This window comes from Podarcis cretensis (genome assembly GCF_951804945.1).
Source record: "Podarcis cretensis genome assembly, chromosome: 5".
Lineage (NCBI taxonomy): Eukaryota > Metazoa > Chordata > Lepidosauria > Squamata > Lacertidae > Podarcis > Podarcis cretensis.
The window spans coordinates 48,104,554-48,125,998 of NC_137174.1; the positions used below are offsets into that span (position 1 = coordinate 48,104,554).

General features: G+C 40.5%; 1 long non-coding RNA gene across 1 annotated transcript; it reads right to left on the reverse strand.

Moving 5' to 3' along the window:
- Positions 1–13,808: 13,808 nt before the first annotated feature.
- LOC307216022 lies at positions 13,809–18,389 on the reverse strand. The gene is made up of 3 exons (XR_013838887.1): positions 18,272–18,389; positions 15,287–15,321; positions 13,809–14,290 (listed from the first exon to the last, which is right to left on the reverse strand). It is a non-coding gene; the product is annotated as an uncharacterized lncRNA (long non-coding RNA).
- Between the last annotated feature and the right edge of the window lie 3,056 nt (positions 18,390–21,445).

The following is a 21,445-nucleotide window of genomic DNA, read 5'->3' on the forward strand; positions in this document are numbered from 1 at the left end:
CTGTTCTCGTTGCATCGGGTCACCCAGAAAAGTGCAGGCTCATTGATTTCAGGTATTTGGTGTGTCAGGCTGTCCTACCACTAACCACTTTTTTATTATTAAAAGAGTAAAATCTTCTTGCAAATGCCCTCACCCTTCTATGCCTATTTGCTTCGGCAGAAGAGGGTTATTCTCTTCCTATTGAAAGGCACATGTGCAAGAAAGGGGAAGCAAGAACCATGTCGAAATTCAATTCCCTCATCCTTCTAGTCATCCCTGTGCAATCAGGCTCTCCCGTATTTCTGGATGAGACATGAGGACCACTTAATCCCTTGAAAGAAAAAAGGTGATGAACCAAAAAAAATGGATGAATCACGAGCAAGTGCATATAATCCTTGAGAGAACAATAGATTTGATGGCAACTTTGCAGGCACGTTTTGAGAATAATATGAAAATGTCAGGCTCTTTTTGTCTTATTCTCTCTGCTTTGCTGTTATATCTCCCAACAGGAGGACTAGAGATGTATTTGAAAGGTGGTTTTAAATGGTAAACGAAATGAGGGAAAACATGGTTTGTCTCATCCCAAATTTGGAGTACATACAATATATACAGGGATTAGGCACTTGTAATGGGAAACATTCTTCATGAGCACAAGATGAAGTTACTGATCGGTTTATTTATTTGGCATCCATGTAGTCTGAACAAAAATAATATATATGAATTTGCCTTATTCTGAGTCAGACTATTTGTCCATTTAGTGCAGTGCTCTTTACTTTATGTGGCAGTGACCTTCCATGGCTCAGGCAGATAGGGTGGCCTCTCTCAGCCCTACCACCAAAATTGCTTCAAATTGGCTTAAGGAACTTGACCACAGAATTATAGAAATCCTGCTCACCTTTTTGTGGGCAGCAGTTGCAGCTCCATGTGCCCACTGCCAGTGCCAGGCTCCATGACAGAGGCCATAATCGCTGGCGAGAGACACATTCTTCTCCTTCTGGGCCATGGTGAGTTTGAATTTGCTTGCCTGTGGAAGTGACCCATCACAGGCAGGCCAAGACTGGCATCACGGGCAGGGCCGGCCCAGGGAAGACCCACCAGGGGTTTTCATTGTCACCAGTGCCACTCTCCTGACTGTAGCTTGTGCAACTTACAAAGCTGGTTCCAGAGTTTGATGGACCTTTTGGAATAGTGTGGACAGGCGCAGCAGGTAAGGGTCATAGCTGTCAACTTTTCCCTTTTCTTGCGAGAAATCCTATTCGGAATAAGGGAATTTCCCTTAAAAAAAGGGAAACGTTGACAGCTATGGGTAAGGGTACCTGGCAAAAATGGGGAGGGGTGCCTTTCATGAGCAGAAGTGCTTCTGTAAGCAAAGCCATCAGTGGATACAAGCCTGTATTAGCACATTTGCTGTCCATTTTTATTGAGCTGCTGACTTGATAAGGCAGGCAGGGTGGAGAAGGGGCAGAAATGTTACATCTCTTTCTTTCTTTCTTTCTCTCTCGCTCCCTTCCAGTGTTGATCATAAGTATTCCGTTAGTTTCAAAAAGTTTCAACTTTGAAACGACCCCATCTTTCACCATATACTGGAACTAACATTATTCAATAAGTTCTGTTATAGACATCAATCATTCTTTCTTTGTTTCTGGTTTTTCTTGTACACAAGTGCTACCTGCTTTCTGTCGGATATGGAATATTGCACCACAGTTTCATTTATATCAGATGCAAAACATGATAAATGTGACATTTCTATTATCTTACAAGGTCTGGGGGGCTTTTTTTTGCAACTTATCACTGGGAAAATGCAATTAAATTCAGCTTCAGCCAAATCACCATGTCAAAAACATAACTGATTAGATTTAAAATGGCAAATGCAATTATTTGTGAGGTAGGTGTTTGGAAAATATTTTGATCAATCTGAAGCTAGGTTTTAAAAGTTTGATCGAAGTTACTCATAATTTCTGGGAGTAAATTTGAAGTAACACACTGCCGTTTTATACAGCAAGCTTACTCGGATGTAAGCCCATGGTGTTCCTGGGAGTCTACTCTCTCATTGGCGTTTAGGATTGCAGCAATGGGAGGAAGCCCCACTGAACACAGAGGTATTTAGTTCCAAGTAAACACGCACATAGGATTGCACTCTAGGTGTATAAATTATTTCTATATTAAGATTTGAACTGTATGCTGTTATACTAAAACTTTCTGACAGGAAGAGCTGTTCAACCTTCCTTGGAGGTTTTTAAGCAGAGGTTGGATGGTCATCTGTCATGTATGATCTAGTTGAGATTCCTGCATTGCATTGGATGAGATTATCCTTGTGTTCCTTTCCAACTATACAATTCTATGATTATGATGTGTGCCTTCCAAGTCTCCTTTGTTACTCCCTCCCACCCCACCCCACCCCACACACCTTTTCATTTGGAAAGCAGATTAACCATTATTTTGCTTAGATTAGAATCACCTTTTTTTTTTTAATAGGCTTCATGGTTAAGCCTCAACCACAATTGTAGATGGTGACATATATATATGAATGTGTCTAATTGAACCTGCACTGATCCTTCTCTTGGTAGTTGCTTATGCTAAATCCAAAAGGTCATGTAGCTACTTAGTCAAAATATTCAGTAGAAATGGGGCAGAAATTCATTTCCATTATAATTCATTTTCCATTTGCAAACCTACCTAATTCACACTCTCTGAAACAACATGCAAACCAAAGCCATCTTTGGAAATTCAAATTTCTCTGAATTTTGCAGTGCAGTTCTTTAGCCAAGTAAAGTACCCAGAATTCAAATACTAAAGTGTGTGTATAAATGCATATATTGCGGAAAATAACATAGAAGAATGCATTATATCAAGGGAAATTGCTTTGCAAAAATGTCTATATTTACCCCCCAAAAAATCACACATATTAGGAAATGCTAAAATGCTGAAGAAAGAAACCCTAACTGATGTGGAAATTTGTAGAACAGAACTGGAAAACTGCAGCATGAAAGGAACGTTAGAAAACAGGAGAGGAGCACTCGCATTACAATCAGGAAAGCCAACACAATATTCCCCATGTCTGAATGGACCCTATAGTCTGTCAATGCTACACCAATGCAATGGGAGGGCAGTTTTACACTGTAGTCTGAAAACAGCGGCTCTTTAGTCAGATTGCATTAATAACATTTGATGAGTGACTTCAGTATGTTCATTTTTTAGGTTGCCATATGATTCTATTTTGCTTTTAATCTAATTTTAAGCTGTATTTTAATCAATCGTTTGATTTAATGTCTCAGTGTATTATATATTTTGATGTTAGCTGTCCTGAGCCCGGCCTCACCAGGGAGGGCAGGATATAAATTATTATTATTATTATTATTATTATTATTATTATTATTATTATTTATTAATTTTCATTCCTAAATTTCCATTCCTTCTATCATTCCTACTATGGAGGGCAGGGGGAAGCACTCCCTTATTACAACAGTAATAGATCTTTTGTATTCCCTTTCAACAAGCCATTTACCTCCTATATTTTTCACTAACCCAAATAAGGCAAAAAATAATAATAGAACATGGTATTTGTTTTTTAAATGAGAGGATAAAAATACTGTTACACACCACTCCAATCTCTGAGCAGACTCTAGGCATTCCAGTACTTGCCCATGGCTTGGTTTGCTTCAAATAAAGGTGAGGGTAGACTTTGATGACATTAGGATGTACGGTTTCATTTGCACATATATACAACCTAAGCACAGGATAGACGGGCTCACAGCATTAACACTCCAACAGATCTTGCTTCCCCCTTAGGTTTCCAGGGATAGCTCATAGTCCAGCACAGAGCAGAAAATGTCTCTCGAGTCTACAACCTCTCACATTTCATATCCAGCTCCCAGATTCCACCCCCCACAATTTTGACTATGGTTCTCCTACACAGCAGTTAAGTAAAAGGTAAAGGTAAATGACCGCTGGACTGTTAAGTCCAGTCAAAGGCAACTATGGGGTGTGGCGCTCATCTTGCTTTCAGGCCCAAGGAGCCAGTGTTTGTCCACAGACAACTTTCCGGGTCAGGTGGCCAGCATGACTACACCACTACTAGTGCAACAGAACACCATCACGGAAACCAGAGCACACAGAAACACTGTTTACCTTCCCGCTGCAGCAGCACCTATTTATCTACTTGCACTGGCATGCTTTCGAACTGCTAGGTTGACAGGTGCAGGGACAGAGCAAAAGGAGCTCACCCTGTTGCGGGGATTCGAACTGCCGATCTTCCGATCAGCAAGCCCAGGAAGACCGATGGTTTAGACCACAGTGCCACCCATGTCCTCCACATAGCAGCTACGGGTGGGGGGAAGGCCCACTCATTTGTTCTATGGCACAGAGCTGCTTCTTTCGTTATGCTAAATCATGGTGCTTAACCAGCCAGCCAAAGCCAAAAGAACTAGTTTGGCAAGGTTGCTCTTATACTGGATCGCAAGCTCTAGAAATGGAACCTAGGGTTCCATCCAGATTGACCCATCCCCCCCAAAAAAAACTCATAAAAACACAAACAACAAATACACAAACACATTCCAATGTAACAAACTTGCTGATAACAATCTTGAGTATAGCATGCCTGAGGAATAACTAGCTTACTTACCTATATGATACATAGCTTGTACATATCAGGTGGGGAGGGAGAATATACTGGGTGCTATCCAACATTGGTCATAGAGTGAACCCATTGAAAATGCACTAAGGATGACTTAGCTGGATATAACTCACAGAGTCTATGAACCATCCTTCTGTAATGGTGGAATATTAGGAATTCTGTCCACTTCTGTGTGACTGACCTTGTTGTCCTGCTGGAACTCCTCTTATGAAGCAACCAGCTTCTACTTCTTTCAGTACTGTTGTCCCTATCAGCTGAATGCCAAGCAGGCTTCAAAGATCTTGGGTCGATTCAGATACGTAATTCTGAGGGGAAATGCTCATGTAATGACTTTACTACCGCAGTTTCCCACAGGGAGACATTCATCTCCGACTAGGCTCACTGGCACACTAACTTCAGTGATTTTCACATAAAAGAATAAAATCACGAGGCCTTTTAGATGTAGCCTCAGAAATAAACTGCTGACCCGGCTATTTCTCTGGGCCAATTTTTTGTTTAAAAATTAAAAGGAAACACAGAGCAGCTTTGCTGTATGAGTGACAGAAGAGATTAGAAGCAAAAAAAAAAAAGTTGCAAGAGAAGAGCATCGTGCCTGGGTCATCTTATTGATGACATCCCTTCACAACCCTTACAAAAATAACCCTGTTAAGAGGCTGCTGTAAACTCTCCCTAATGCGTGTTTGCCGCCTTTGAAGCAATGCACAGCTCATCAGCGAGAGCTCATCTGTGCAATTCCATCTCAACTCATCATATACAGCCTGCTCTGCTGCAGTCATTTAAAGCAGAATAGCATACTAACGAGTTAGAGAGAACACCACCAGCTCCTATAAATTTGGAAAGGGAAGCAACACCACTGAATAGAAAGCTGTGTGTTTAACAACAATGGTTGAACTTTGTAACTCAAAAGTCTCTAATCTCTCTTAAAAGGAAGTCACTGTAAATTCTACAATGCCTGCTATGGAGTCATCTTCATAACACTTCACTCCCTATGAACATCGGATAATGTCCCCAGGTACAAATAACTCAGAGGCATAAGTTGTGCTGTGCAGCAGACACAATGCATGGTAGATTTTTTATTTAATTTATTTAATTTCCATACCGCCCTATACCCGAAGGTCTCCCGGTGGTTCACATAAAGGTTGCCCCCTGTGTGCTGCCTGCTCACCTGACTCCAGCCACAAGTACTGAACTCCACAAGCATAGGTTGCAATCACATGTCCATTTTATGGCTTTGTTGTGGAACCAGAGGCATAAACCTGTTGGGCTGAGGTGCAGATGGAAAATGCAGAAAGTCCTAAGTACACTATATTAAGCATGCACTTAATGTAGAAATGAGGTTGCAGCTGTTTGCCAAGACTAGCCTCAGTCACAAACCTGGATTTCCTTGTAGTGTGGGGGACAGCACTTAAAAGTAAGCTAATTGAGGGCTTCCATGAGAATAGGAGTTGAAAGAACGTTAAAGGTTTGGTTGAGTGTAAAATATCTGCCTGTGTAAATACACTCTGGAATCATCTACAAGAAATCTTTTTTGGCCCAGATAGGATAGGTGGGAGAAATTTCAGTTTTCAAAAGTCCCAGCCAACAGAACCAATGGTCAGGAATGATGGGAGCTGGAGCCCAACAAATGGAAGGCTCCGGCCTCCCTTAAACTAGGGGTTTATCAGACTTCAGTGCAGATATATTGTGGCAGCAGCCACTGGCACTGCTCTACATGTTTTCAAACATCTGGTGAGAATCTAAATGCATAAAACTATATACACCTAGAGCTCTCCCCACATTCTAACGCTTTCAGGGGGCAGATGGACAGGGTTCCAAATTGTGCAGATGGTGCCCTAAATTATGGAAATGGCTATCTTGACTTTAAAATAAATTTCCTGGACAACTTACAATGCAAAGTCACAAGTACAATAAAACGCATTTAAAAACATAAAATCATAATGTGGCTAGAGTATCAAGGTCCTTTAAAAAAAACCTGTGTTAAACTCTCACAGAAATAAAACAATTTTAAAAGGCTGAGTGGGGGATGTTTTGATTTAGTGTCAAAACAATATCTGCATAGATGACAGTCAAGCTTTTGGAAGGCGAGGACAATGGAGATAGAACAGTGTCCATAATATTATTCCTGCACAACCATGACATGAATTTACAGAGGGAGTCTTTGCTTAAAAAAACCAGCACCCTGATAGACAGCCAAATACAGTGAACAGTGGAAGTGGCTTAGTGTGAATCTACACTCTTCTTTAGCACTTCTGTAAGGTGACCAATAAGGGATGTGGGTGGCACTGTGGGTTAAACCACAGGGCCTAGGACTTGCCGATCAGAAGATTGGCAGTTCGAATCCCCACAATGGGGTGAGCTCCCGTTGCTCGGTCCCTGCTCCAGCCAACCTAGCAGTTCGAAAGCACGTCAAAGTGCAAGTAGATAAATAGGTACCACTCCGGCGGGAAGATAAACGGCGTTTCCGTGCACTGCTCTGGTTTGCCAGAAGTGGCTTAGTCATGCTGGCCACATGACCTGGAAGCTGTACGCCGGCTCCCTCGGCAAATAAAGCAAGATGAGCGCCGCAACCCCAGAGTCGTCCGCGACTGGACCTAATGGGCAGGGGTACCTTTACCTTTACTTTTTAAGGTGACCAATATCAAAAATAAAGAGAGAAAATGCAGTAACTTCAAAGCGTCACCAGAAAAAAAGGCTGCAGGGGTCCAGTTCTGCATCAAATGATTCCCCCCACCCCCTTTTCTTTTTACAGTGTCTTGCTTTTCAGTTCTGTTTTCTCCTGAGGAAAACCAATGTCCTTAGAAAGCAAGCAGCCTTTATATTCTTTAAGACTGCACTTGCAAACAATTTCAAGGGTGTTTTTTTAATCTGGGAAGTGAGCCAAAAAGCAAAGTTTTATTATTATTGCTAAATTGCATATAAATAACTGTCTTCATTAGGTTTAATACGGTATGTACACAGTGGCTGCTATCATTATACCCTCGTTTAAGTTTGCTGTTGTTCCCCCAGCTTCTGAAAATTTACATTGGAGAGCAAGCAAAAAGTCACTGCAGGTGTAAGGGAGGTCAGGATCCCTCTCTGTTTTCCATTATCGTTCACCAGCCTCTGCACAAAATTGCAATAATTTGTCTACTCCATCAAGCAAAAAATTTATCCCAAAAAACTATTAAGAGCCTAACCTTCATTCACGCATACTGTTTTCTATGTGTAGGAATCTTGCCTTCATGGGAAAGTATCCCATAATGTGATCCCTCAGCTGCAGTCTTATATGAAAGTCCAGAAACAGGCTTATCTAACAGCTGCTGTTTGTGAAAACAAAGGTCTAGAGATGCCATTGAAACTCAGTGGTTTGTAGATTGAATCTATTTGTTAATGCCTGACCATGAACTGAGCCCAGCTCACTAACAAACTTTAATATTTTTTGTGATTTAAAAGGAGATTGGTTACGAGTTAAGAACATATAAACTTAAAAAACAGTCTGTTGGATCAGGCCAATTTCAGGCATGTATGTTCTGCATCAAAGCATTTTTGTGCAAGCTCAGGTAGATTCCTGTAACCTTTCACTGTAAATATGAAAAATGCAATGCATGTTTGTGGATCACAACAAACATGGCCAATGGCCAGGGATGATGGGAATTGTAGTTCAATAGCATCTGGAGGGCCAATGCTTCCCCTCCCCCTCCATTTTTGTGACTTCTTTGCCCAACCAAGTTTGAACCTGAAATCCTTCAACAATCTCATCTTTAGAAGAAGGGAGAAGGGAGCTGTGGCCCTCCAGACTCGCATCATCCCTAACCGCTGGGCATGGCCAAGTGTGGTGGGAAATACCATCCAGCAACATTTGGAGCATCACAGTTTCCCAACCACATTTTAAGAGGAACTGCATAAATCCTGTTATTTATATCCATTCAGCTCACACGACAGTCGCTCCCTCTGGTTATGCCAAACTGACTGGAAACATACATGACACAAGGAAACAGACTATCATAAAAAGAAACATAGCTACGTATGACGTCCTGACACATCATTACATAATACCTGCTATGACACATTCCTAAGATGTATTTTGTTGATGCACAGCCATAAAAAATTCATATACAAGGTCTGGGGGTGGGGGTGGGGACAACTGTATGTGGTTAAGAATCTTTCAGGCTCATGCACACCTAGGATAACCCTAGCTGCAAAGATAATAAAAAATAACTATGTGGAATCAGACCAAAAGATCCACCAGATCCAGCATCCCATTTTCGATTTTATTTATTTGTCTCATCATATACAGCCCATCTTCAGATCCCAGAATGTCCCACTTTTCCTTAGGATGTCCCTATTTTCATTGGAGAAATGTTGGAGGGTATGGAGTTATCCGACACCCCCCCCCCAAAAAAAAGCCGTCTGAAGGCAATCCTGGATAGGGAAGGTTTTCTTTAATGTTGAATTATGTTTTCATATACGTTGGAAACTGTCCAAAGTGGCTGGGGCAACCCAGTAAGATGTGTGGGGTATAAATAGTAAAACTATCATTATGGAATGGGATGTCCCTATTTTCATTGGAGAAATTTTGGAGGGTATGCAGCTTAATAGGATGCAAGCCTCATAGAGTAATTTACAAGATGAAAAGTATTTTAAACAAGGCGATAAATTAACAATGGAAGATCAGCTGAAACATGGAGCCAGCATGAAAACATCAATAAAAAGCTGAGCAGAATAAAGCCATTAAAAAAAACCTCCACCTAAAAGCCATCACTCCTCAGCAGCTGGTTCTTCACTTGAAACCTGCAGGTTACATACAGGTTTCATGACCAGTAGCCGCTAGTAGTCTTTCCTCTATGAATGTCCGAATGTGCATTTCCCTTCCTCCTTCATAATTCCTTTTACTTTCGTATCAAACCTTTTAATTATGAGGGCAGGGACTATTAATCTTTCTAAGCCACTCTGGAAGTTTTTTTCAGCTGAAGATCAAAGCAAAAAATGCTTTAAAGAGTGGGGGGGGATGGGACCCAACAGACTAATACTGCATTGCTTTATATTGTTATGCCCTGGCAGTCCATACAATAAATGATAAAACTGGGTGGGTGGGTGAATTATCAAAGCTTTATAGTGCATTGGTGTAACTTCCAAACAGTCCCTTCTCATTTAAAATGTTTTTTCTCATAAATAATCAAGAGTATATATTTTCATTCTCTGCAAAGAATTGCTCAACCCTCCTTCACTCCTAACCTTTTTCGTTCCTCCCTTTAATAACATTCAAATTTGGTTACATGGCCTTCAAGACAAGGATGCCGACCAGCCATTTTCTGTTGCCACATAACGTTTTGCCATGCATATTCAACAACACTCAGCTCTGGTTGTGAATATGCTTAATAGTGTTTTGAGACAGAGGAAATCCATCTGCTGCAAGATACATTAATGGAAGACTTTTTAAACATTTAGTAGCAATATATCCTCTAAGGACCGGATTCGGCATTGACTGGTGTTCATGTCCTTCAACTAATTTCAAGAGGGTCAGGATTTGGTGTCTGCAGGGGCTGTAAGTAGCTTTGCATAGTTTAAAGTATTTACTTGGGGAAAGAGATTATGAAAATAAGGTGAACACACAAAAAATGGGAATGTTGAGCATTGTAATTAAATCACAGGATTTAATTGGTATTAGTTGGCAGAGTAGTTTTTTGTTTAATTCGCGCTCTGAACTGGAAAGGAGCCTGGTTTTCACACAGACACAAACTATGATCACTGGGTTATTTGCTCTTAGTTACTGCCCAATAAATCTGCCAGGGCATCTGAGAACACTCTTCCTTTTTTTTTAGAAGTCATATCTGCCAAGCAGAAAAATCAATTTCAACACTCAAACTAACTTAATGCAAATCAGACATTTGAGCATAAATGGATGAGATTTACATAATATAATTTTACATGGGTAATATTAGTGAATAGAAAAGGAGGAAAGAGTAATGGACAGCATTAGGTCCAGGAGGACCTAATGGACTTGAAAGACAAGGAACTGAGCTTCCCTGGAGGATGTGTTACCTACTTTCGTTTTTCTTATACCGACTCTAATTTTTGCCTATGGAAGCTACATGTTATGAGGTCAGCCAGAACTCTGCAAAGAACTATTTGACTCCCAAGAGTTCTGTGCCCTTGTTCATATTTTAATGAGTTATCAGGTGTGATAAGCTTCATGAATTGAACCCTGATCCATGCCAGTATATTATAAAATGTTCCCATTGCTATATGGGAGTCAAAGCCATCACATAAGAATGTTCAATGGCATCTGTTTGGATGTGATGTAGCCCTCCATGATCACCCCTAAAATCTAACTGGGTGCATTTCTAATTCTACAAGTGCCCTGTCTCTATTTTCTGATTAGGTATAATCAAATTAGTAAGTTAATTATTATGGAATGGTATAAAGTCTGCACTCAAGGATTATCTAGACAATTAGGGTGCTGTAGTCAACAGTAGTGCAACAGTGCAACAAGGCTATTGATTGCAAAAAACTGGAAAAGCAGTATTGTACTGACAAAAATAGAGTGGCTTGCCAAATTATTGGAGTACTACAATTTATCCAAAACAATGGGAGAAATTGGAAGGATCTCAAAAGAGAAGATAGATAGGGACTGGAAGGTGTTTAAAAGATACTTGCAAAACCATATCGAAAAATCAGAACTTTATTTATTCTAATAGAATAAACAAGTTCCATTTCAAACACTGAAATACTGAATAAGATGGATAACAATGTGTAATAGAAAAAGAAGTATGAAATTAGGCTAAAGGTGTGTGAAAGAAAGTAATAGAAGTGGAAAGAAATTGCAATTGAGTAGATTGGAAGTCTAACACAAAGGTGGGGTGAGGGGTGGTGGATGGTGATGGGAAAAGGAATTATTTGTGGGATTGAGTGTAAGTATGTTTGAACACTTTTAAGGATTATATGAAATGTATGTTTGTACGCTTGTATATCTGTAATATATGTGTATTAATGATGAACTATTTTAACAATAAAAAATTAATTTATTTATTTTTAAAAAACGGGTGCTGTAGTCACATCTTTTGAAGACACCACAAGAGTCATCTGTCAGTTCCATTCTCCATACTATGTACATTCAATGGAGTTGGGGGACCACGGACACCCCTTCTACATAACCAGACTGAATATTCTAAGCAAGTTTAAACAGTTGCAGCTGCCAGTGGTTTGAAATCACTCTACTATATTTTTTTGGCAATCACTCTACTAGGCTTCTCAAGGTACAGAGCTCACCATATGCTACACTGCTTTTTATAATTTATATCGTTAACATTACATAAGCTGCCATGGAATCTCTGGACATTAACAAAAATCCTTGAAGTAAAATTGTGTGGGCTGTTTTGCAGTGGTTTGTGGGAGGGGGAAGTGGCCTGATGAAAATGACTTGGCATGTGAAAATAGCTCCCACATGGAGTCAGCTGCATTGTCGTCATGTATACAAGTCTAACTTAACACATGGAACAACCCCTAGATTCCTGATTTTTGCAACATGCAGCTATAAGGATTTCTAGGTGCACTGAAATTCATTCACTACATGAGGAGAAGTCACTTCTTCTGGGCTGCTGGTTTTGCAAAATCAAACAGTGCTTTACACAGCATAAATATATGTTCAGTGGCCATGTGGCTGCAGACCATTACATGTGCATTCATTCATGTTAGACCAGCTTCTAGCATCACTTTAAAATGGAGAAAAGAGAATCACACACAGACTGGAAGCAACTGTCATCTAATAGTTAGATACATGCTTGTTTTGTTGCTTTGAGTTGGCCCAAGCTATAGAACAGTACCACAAAAACGGATCATTTTTTAGCACTACCTGTATGCCTCTTAGGTCACAAGACTCTCAGATGTTTGTGTATTTAGAAAAGTAATACCAAACTCAACCTTCATTTATGCTGCTAGGGAGGAGGATAGAGAATTGAAATTTGTTTCCTTAGAATAACCCTCTTGAGAACTGGCCTATATGAATGAACAAGTTAGGCACTCAGGGATGTGCATTTAAACAACTTGTTCTCACACTTCTTTGAAGTCTCTCAGCCCCACTCACCTCACAGACTGTTTGTTGTGGGGGAGGAAGGGAAAGGAGAATGTTAGCCGCTTTGAGACTCCTTAAAGGGAGTGAAAGGTGGGATATCAAATCCAAACTCTTCTTCATCATCATCATCATCATCATAAAGAGCCAGTTATGGTTCAGAGATGGGAGTCTTCTTTTATACCCTTTCCACTTGTAATATTTTTAGTGTAAAGTATGAGAAAGTCATTTAACATTGTTCTTGCAGGATGTTTCATACTATTTGGTCAACTTTTCTTTTCTTTTCTTTTTTGCTAAAGACTGCCGAATATTACATTTTCTTTTGGCTAATGATTGCATTTAGGCTGCAATCATAGCACCACTTACCTAGGAGTTAGCCCCACTGAATTAATAATAAACTTAAATATTAATAATAATACTAAAATTTGTATACCACACCTCCTGTACCTGAATGGGCCAGGGTGGCAGCAGGGGCAGGGCTGCACGGGGGCACTGGCAGAGCCAGTCTGATTCTCCTGGCCTACCATGCCTTGCCCTGACCACATATAATCCTTGTAAGTAACAGCGATGGCATTACTGAGAGGGCAGTTCTGCAGTACCATCCTATGATGCCAGCTACTCCTGTTCAAGAGCTACAACCCGAGGCAGACTTGAAACATTCAGGTAGATGCACTTTTTATGCTCACTAGTCATCATGATGTGAATGAGAAGAGTACTGCAAGAAGAAAGTGAGACAACAAGTAACAGAATTTAGACCTGCCGCATACAAACACATTGGGGGCCACTGCACTTTCTCATAAGAGATCCAATATTAAAAGACTAAACAGAGGGGGAAAGTGATGTTTTATGCTAAAGTGGAATCATACTGGGAATGCAGAGGCTAAAATGACAGTATAATATAAAGATAAAGTTGTAACACATGCTCCAGGAATAAATCATCGTGACGGGTGTATATAATGTACAACAGTAATTGTAGAGAATTTCTGTGTTTGTATTTATAGCACAATTGGGAGGGGCAGGAACTATACAGAAACTTTATTTTGACAATATGCTTTTTATTTTTTATTACATTTCTATACCACCCTTCATCTGTTTTACAATATAAAAATGCAAAAGTTCATAATATGGTAACAACAATTAAAGGTAAAGGACCATACATTGTTTAATTAGCCAAAATCCTAGGAGAATGGGAATGTTTTTGCCTGGAGCCTAAAGATATGTAGCAAAGGCACCAGGCGAGCATTCCACAAATGGGGAGACACTACAGAAAAGGCCCATTCTCATGATACCCGCTTCCAGACCTCTTTTAGCGAGGGAGACTGAAGAAGGGCCTCAGATGATGACCAAAGAGTCCATATCGGTTCATATGGTATTGTGGTTCTGAGCCGTTTGAAGCTTTGTAAGTCAAAACAAGCATGTTGAATTAGACCTGGAAACTGACTGGCAGCCAGTGCAGTTTGGTCATAATCAGTGTTATATGCTCAGATCATCTGCTCCCAGTGAGCAACATGGCCTCTGAATTCTGCACCAGCTGGTGTTTCCAAACTTTTCTGGATTAAGCTTCATTTTGTTGGCTCTCATCCAGTCCATTGCCAAAGCAAGACAATGGTGCAGCACATCCACTGCCTCACCTGCAGATGTAAAAGAGAAGTTGAACTGTGTGCCATTAGCATATTGTTGACCACGTACTCCAAAATCTGGATGAACCCACTCAGAAGTTTCATGTAGGTGTCAAACGACATGGGGGATAAAATTGAACCCTGAGGAACCCCACACAGGGCCAAAAGCATCGCTATCTGGAAACTAAGTAGGACTGGAACCACTGCAAAGCAGTGTCACGCACCCCCAACTTGGATAACTACTCCAGAAGGATACCTGTTGAGAGGTCAAGGCCAACTAACAGGGACACATTTCTCCTGACCCTCTTCAGACAGAAGTTATCATACAGGGTGACCAAAGCAGTTTCTGTCCCAAAACTGGGCCTAAAACCCAGATTGAAATGGATCTAGAAAATCAATTTCTTTCAAGAGCACCTGGAACTGGCCTACAACCATCAGTTAGGAAGGGAAGGGAGACTGGCAACTGGCCGGCAGTTACTTAGATTTTCCTAATCCAATGAGGGTTTCTTGAGGAGTGGTTTTACCACTGCTTCCTTCAAGCAGGCAGGGACCATCCCCTCCTGCAAGGAGGCTTTAATCACCTTTCTGGTCCAGCCAGTTCCCCCCTCTCCGCTAGTTATCAGCCAAGAAGTGCAATTGTCCAGATTGCAGGTGGTCACCTGACTGATCCAAGCCATGTCCACATCCTCAAGCTATAAAAAGAAAGATAATGACATGAAATGTCCTTGAGTCCATTTATTATGCTAGCCTTCCAGTTGCTTTATGTTGCTTTATGTATCAGCTGAAAAGTGATTTGTTGAGCATACCAGACACCTGGAGTACCAAATCCTTCTAAAGGAGGTCACTGCACAGTAAACAACATGCTATGATTTTTATAAACTATTGGAATTGTTTCAAACGGGCTTAGGCTTAGACATTTTGCAAGTCAATTTTTAAGGAAGATGGAAAGCAAGCTGTGTTAACATATTTTGTGAAAAATTAGATATAAACAATGAGGATCCCTCTCACCAGACACTCCCCCTCTCTTCGACAGACAAAACCTCCTAGGGCATAGAGAAAGCAAAATCAGATAATGGAAACTTGGAATATCTGAGCAACACTAAATATACTTGAAAGGTGCATAAAATTATATCTAATTCTACACATTCTGTGACCTGCTGTTTCATTACAGGTTTGAAATATCAAGTTACCATATTTTGCTTGATTATAAATGGCATTCTCAGATTGTCAAGGCCAGAGACAGCTGGGCATCAGCACATCAGTTCAATCTGTCACAGACTGATGAAAAGCAACTAGATATCATCTGCTTTCTGAAAATGTTGAAACAAGAATTATATGTGCAATGTCAACCTTTCTGGGGGGAAGAAAAATCAGATCTAAACTAAGAATCACATACAACTGTCTCTGGGAAGCATCTGCTAAAAATTTAATTTGTTCTATAAATTTTATAGACATTAATACAAGGGATGGTAAAAATTATGCTGTCTAGAAGTCTAGACAGAAGCTGTCTTCTCAAAGAAAAGGCACCACTAGTATCCTGAAAGGCTGTTCTGTATGAATTGCAAGTTCACATTGTGCTTGTGGCGGAACACCGCATGCTAATTTGCATGCCCAAATACAGTTGCCAAGTTTGTATTTTAAAAAGCAGTTATACATTAGCACTGAAATGCTACTTCTTTTATTGTGCATATGGGACTGGATCCCAAGATATGTTAAATAAATTCATGGAAGGAACTTTTCATGCCCTCTCCTCTCCCTGAAGCCCCTATGTCCCATCCACATTACAGGATGGCAAGGTGCACTCACCCTTGGGGGATTTTCATGGGTCCCAGGTGACTTGGGCAAGGGTAGTTCAGGGGAGCTTCCTTCCATGAAAGTTAGCACATCTTAGGATCCAAACCTTTGAGTAAAAATCATGGCATCAGAATTGAAACCAGTCTATGTGTAATCCCCTTTACCTGCAATGTTCACCTGTAAATGACATTCCACAAGGCTTTTCTTAAACATCTTGTGATAGAGGTCTGATTATAAACCTACTTTCTTGCCCATATAGTCCAGAATGCTGTGCTCACAATAGCCCATTAGATACCTCCATTAAGCATGCAAGCAGGAATTGAATGCAAATGTGTTCTTCCCTCTGTTGATTCCCAGCAACTGATATTCAGAGGCATATTGCCTCTAACAGTGGAGACAGAACATGAATAATAGTCACCAGTAGCATCCATGAATTCCTATAATTGCCTTATGCTTATATAGCCCATACTTCTGTGCATCGAAAGCCTTGTATAGGAGGCTTCCAGACATAAACAAGTGTATTTATACAGCAAGTCTTCAGTGACAATTGCTATCCAGAAAGTGAGCTATTTTAAGAAATTCCATTGCACTTAGTACACCCATAGGTGCTTATTCCAACTCTATTGCCTTGTAGCACTGATTACAAATTAAAGATGAAATGTTCATACTGGTGAAAGATATTTGTTAGACTGTACAGAGCCATATAAGAAAGAAAATACTAGTTTAAAAAACTTTTTCAAGGCAATTTCTACTTTTTCAACTGCTGATCCTTCCTGATTATTAAAATAAGTTAATATCCAATTGAATGATTTGCCTACACAGAATTAAAAAAAAAATGAGTTCAACAAAACTGCAAAATCTATTTAAGAAAATGCTTCTGAGCCAAATAAGAAATGAGCACTGCAGTTTCCAGTTGGCTTCCTTTCTGTCTGACTATTCTTATTGATTTCATTGGGGAAGCTATACGGTCATATGTATTTACTACATTAAAAACCACAGGTTTCAGAAACACCAATATAGATCTTGTGTTTAGCAAAACCGCAGGTTTCAAATTGATGGCTCAATATTTTGTCACTTTTACAATGGCTCTTAAACAGCACTGTTCTATCAGGGAAACAGGATGTCAGAGAGGTGCTATGTTGTTATTGACACACCACCTACAACTACACTCTTCCAAACATAAGCTACTCTGTCCAGTTTGTTTCATTGATCTGGGAGAGTTGTGTAGGTCTTGGTGTTAGGGTTGCCATATTAAGGCTTTCATGCTTTTAGTAGCTGTACAGAACAAGAAGATTTGAACAGATTCTTGAACCTGGGCTTCAATAAAGCAAATAATTTAATTAGACAGCGCCTCTATGATACTGAGTGACAAAATAATTTGGCCACGATAAGGAACTTTTGTCCATGGTATGATAATTTTCCACCTAGTCATTTTGAAACCCTGGCACCCTATTAGCAAAATTTAACAATTCCAAAATACAGGCGCACTTTCACTTCCACAAGATTGAATAAACTGGCTTTGGCTGTACTTGAGGGTCGATTTCAAAAAGATTCCGCTGGAAAAATGGTTATGTCCATGTGGAGACGGCAGTATTGAGTCAGTGGCACATGTGTTTCTAGCTTGCACTCTATATAAAGATTTGAGGAGTGAAGTTATTACCCCTCTACTATTGTCCATGACGGGTTGCTCACTGCATGTTCAGTGAGTGGCTGACACCAGTCCCACAAGTCAATCAGATTTGTTGAGTTCCACTGAATCTCAATGTGTCAAACTCACCCAGCACTTTCTCCCCAATTGCTGGTACAAAGAGGGGATGGCGCCATAGGGGGAGTAGCTGGGGATGGGGACAAGAATTGGTCGTGCCTCCTCTCCCATTGCTCTTAATGGAGACCCCAATGGACCATCTCAGAGAAAAACCTCAATGCAGAGGGAGAAAGGCAGGGCACAGTAGTCTCTTGTTGTGGCACAAGGACAACTTGCTCTTTGCCTGAAAGAGCAAGGAGCTGGTGCTGTGTGGGCTTTAGGAGCAAGCAGTTATGTAGTATGCGCTACTCCCAACACACACACTTGTGGGTGGAGGCAGGGAGAGAGAATGTGTGACTCACAGGTCACACAGATAGAATACAGCAAACTGCATAGAAAATCATGTGGAAAGGAATACTGTCCAACCTTCTTCTGAAATATTATGAGTTACTTACCCAGGGTCACCTCTGCGGTGCATGCCCTTAGCATACAAAAGCACAGGGGGAGAGAAGCAAGTTCTTTCCTTGGTCCTTCTATCCAAAAGTCAACTTTAAAAGGCAACTAGAAAAAAAAAACTGCATCTATCTGTTTGAAACTTGGCAGGATCCATACCCACATTAGGGGCTTCCATGCTTGCGAATTTCATACAGTTCTGCTAAACACGGGACACAGGTGGCGCTGTGGGTTAAACCACTGAGCCTAGGACTTGCCAATTAGAAGGTCGGCGGTTTGAATCCCTGCGACGGGGTGAACTCCCATTGCTCGGTCCCTGCTCCTGCCCACCTAGCAGTTCGAAAGCACATCAAAGTGCAAGTAGATAAATAGGTACCACTCCGGCGGGAAGGTAAACGGCGTTTCCGTGCACTGCTCTGGTTCTCTAGAATCAGCTTAGTCATGCTGGCCACATGAAACGGAAGCTGTGCACCGGCTCCCTCGGCCAATAAAGTGAGATGAGCGCCGCAACCCCAGAGTCGGCCACGACTGGACCTAATGGTCAGGGGTCCCTTTACCTAGAAAAAAAAACCCTGCATCTGTCTGTTTGAAACTTGGCAGGATCCATACCCACATTAGGGGCTTCCATGCTTGCGAATTTCATACAGTTCTGCTAAACAGGTAGTTATAGGTGATTCACCAGTTTCAAAGCTCCAACTTTAAGTGCAGCTAGCGCTAAAACCCCTCCACTTATTGTCAGCATTTCACTCTCCTGTTGCTGGATGTGTGATTGTTACATCACATGTCTGTGTTTACTTTCCAGGCTTGGAAAGTGTGAGAATGGAAGTCAGTCTGATCTCTTCCGCTATATTGTACTTTTGTAATTACTTACTTTCTCTCACTCTTAGATTGCACACACCAAAGCTTCACTTCGTTTCTGCCGTACTCTGCTGATTGAGACTGCACATATCTGAAGATATGTGTCGCTGGTGCACACCGGGACTGAAGATTTATGGACGTCCCAGGCTGCGCTTCATCAGGAAGACGCCTGGAGAGGTTTGTCTCATTGGGGGGGGGCTGTGTGTCCCCCCCCGACGTGTTCTGACACTTATTTGTCTGACATTTGGTAGGCTCCATCCAATCAGAACAGGCTACTAATCCCAGCAAATGTCATCCAATAGTGACCCCCACCCAAAAAGAAGCTGTTTGCTGATTTCCCCATGGTAGTCAGTCAAGAGGCATGAAGTTCCAGATGTTTCGAAGGCATGTTCTGCGGTGAATCAGGTGATTCTTGGGCTGAATTACCAAATCAGGAACCAAATTGAATCTTGTATTTGGTGTACACCTGTAGCATGGAAATGGCAGCATGGAAATGATGGGGTTTTCTTTCTCTGCTTAGCTGTATAAGCCTAGCAACAAATTAACTATAGAAAGTTAATCATTTGAATTCCCCCTATAGTCTATGGGACATAATGCAAATGCTTATAATTCATTAATATAACACCATCAATGTGAACTGAAATTAACCCACTTCTGTGGTTTCTGCCTCCTAAGAGATCATAACAGAAGCAGCAAGTTAATTACATGATGAAAATTTAAATAATTTAAGAATTTTCAAAACTTCTTTCCAAAACTCTTGAAGCGATAGTGGCTTGCTTTCAAAACACGAGTTTAAAGGTCTGAATTGTGTGTTTGTGAAAAGATTTTCTCATATTTGTAAACATTCACATAGGCTGGAGAATCTAGGTTTTTTTTCTCCTAGACAGTGCTCTACCAACATGAACAATCTCAAGGTCAATTATTTTTAAAAATGTTAAGACAACAATATGAGAATATTTGCAGTTCTTGTTTCAAAGTGCAAATAGGAAGATAGATTTATTAGTATGGTGCTGATGGAATAAAAAAAGTTAGAAATCAATAAACTATCAAAACTTGCCAATGTGCAGAAAATGCTGTTGTCAGATTTAAAATGTATTTTTTTTCCAGATAATTAAAATGCTGGTTGACACAAGTTAGGGAAAACTCAGAATGCTATGGAAACACCAAAAATTTTAGGTAGCAGTGTGAGTTCATTAGGAAAAAAATATGAAAAGCAACAGCAGCATGTCTTTATTGTGGTCAACTAAAACATTACAAAATAGTGAGCAAACTTCAAAGTATATCAGAACTCAATCATCAGGCTGGTTACCGTAAGTGCCAAAAGGCAGGCGGAAGCATGATGGAAGTGTTTGTAGACTGGAGATCTGAAGAGGAAAATCTCCACACTAATTAGGTTGGATGGTCTCATCAGAGGCATACTCAAAAGCAGCATACTCAAATCTATGGTTTTTATGTGAGGAAAATACAGGCAGCAAAGAACTCTGAAACTGTATTGGACAGACCAGAGTATGTGCAAAGCAGACCCAGCTCTACAACTCCACAATTTTCAAGCAACAGGGCACTAATAAAAGCAATTTCCTACCTTTCCCCACTCAACACCACCATTTGCTACCACCCAGAAAATACACAAAATATCACAAAGAGCTTCTCCATCTCGATTCTGAATATTGTTGTCTTAAACCTGGAGATTGTACTTATCAGTCTATGGCATAGTTGTTACCAAAGGTTTGCAAACCATCCCAAGAAAGGTCATTCTGATGTTGTGAGGCGTGGGGGGGGGATCTTTGTTCACTTTCCCATAATTTTATACACTTCTATCATGTTGCCTCTTACCTGTTCTCTATACCAAAAAGTCCCAAATTTTGTACCTTTCCTCATTGGGGAGTTGCTCCATTCCCTTGATAATTTTGGTTGCCCTTTTCTGAAGTCAAACGCTCAAACCTACTGATACGAAAAAAGTAAATATATAAGAAACACTATATACCCTTCCATGGTAGAACTCTTCCAATTTTGATGTAGTCTATGGTTCCAAGAGTGGTCACAACAAAGCACCTTTTATGAAGTCTTCCGTATCTATTTAATAAGCCCTTGCTGCTGGGCTCAATGGAGTTGTGTACAGACTCTTCCTAATCACAGTGACATACATCATAAAGGCACAGGAGAAACAAAACAAGGCTAAACTGAAAAGAACATGGCGAATTGTTACTCTCGATATTAAAGTTTCACCACTTTAACAAGAGACACTTTTATCATAACCTACTGAAGTATTCCTTAAAACATTCAGTTGTTTCAGTGACAAGAAACTTCACTGAGATGCA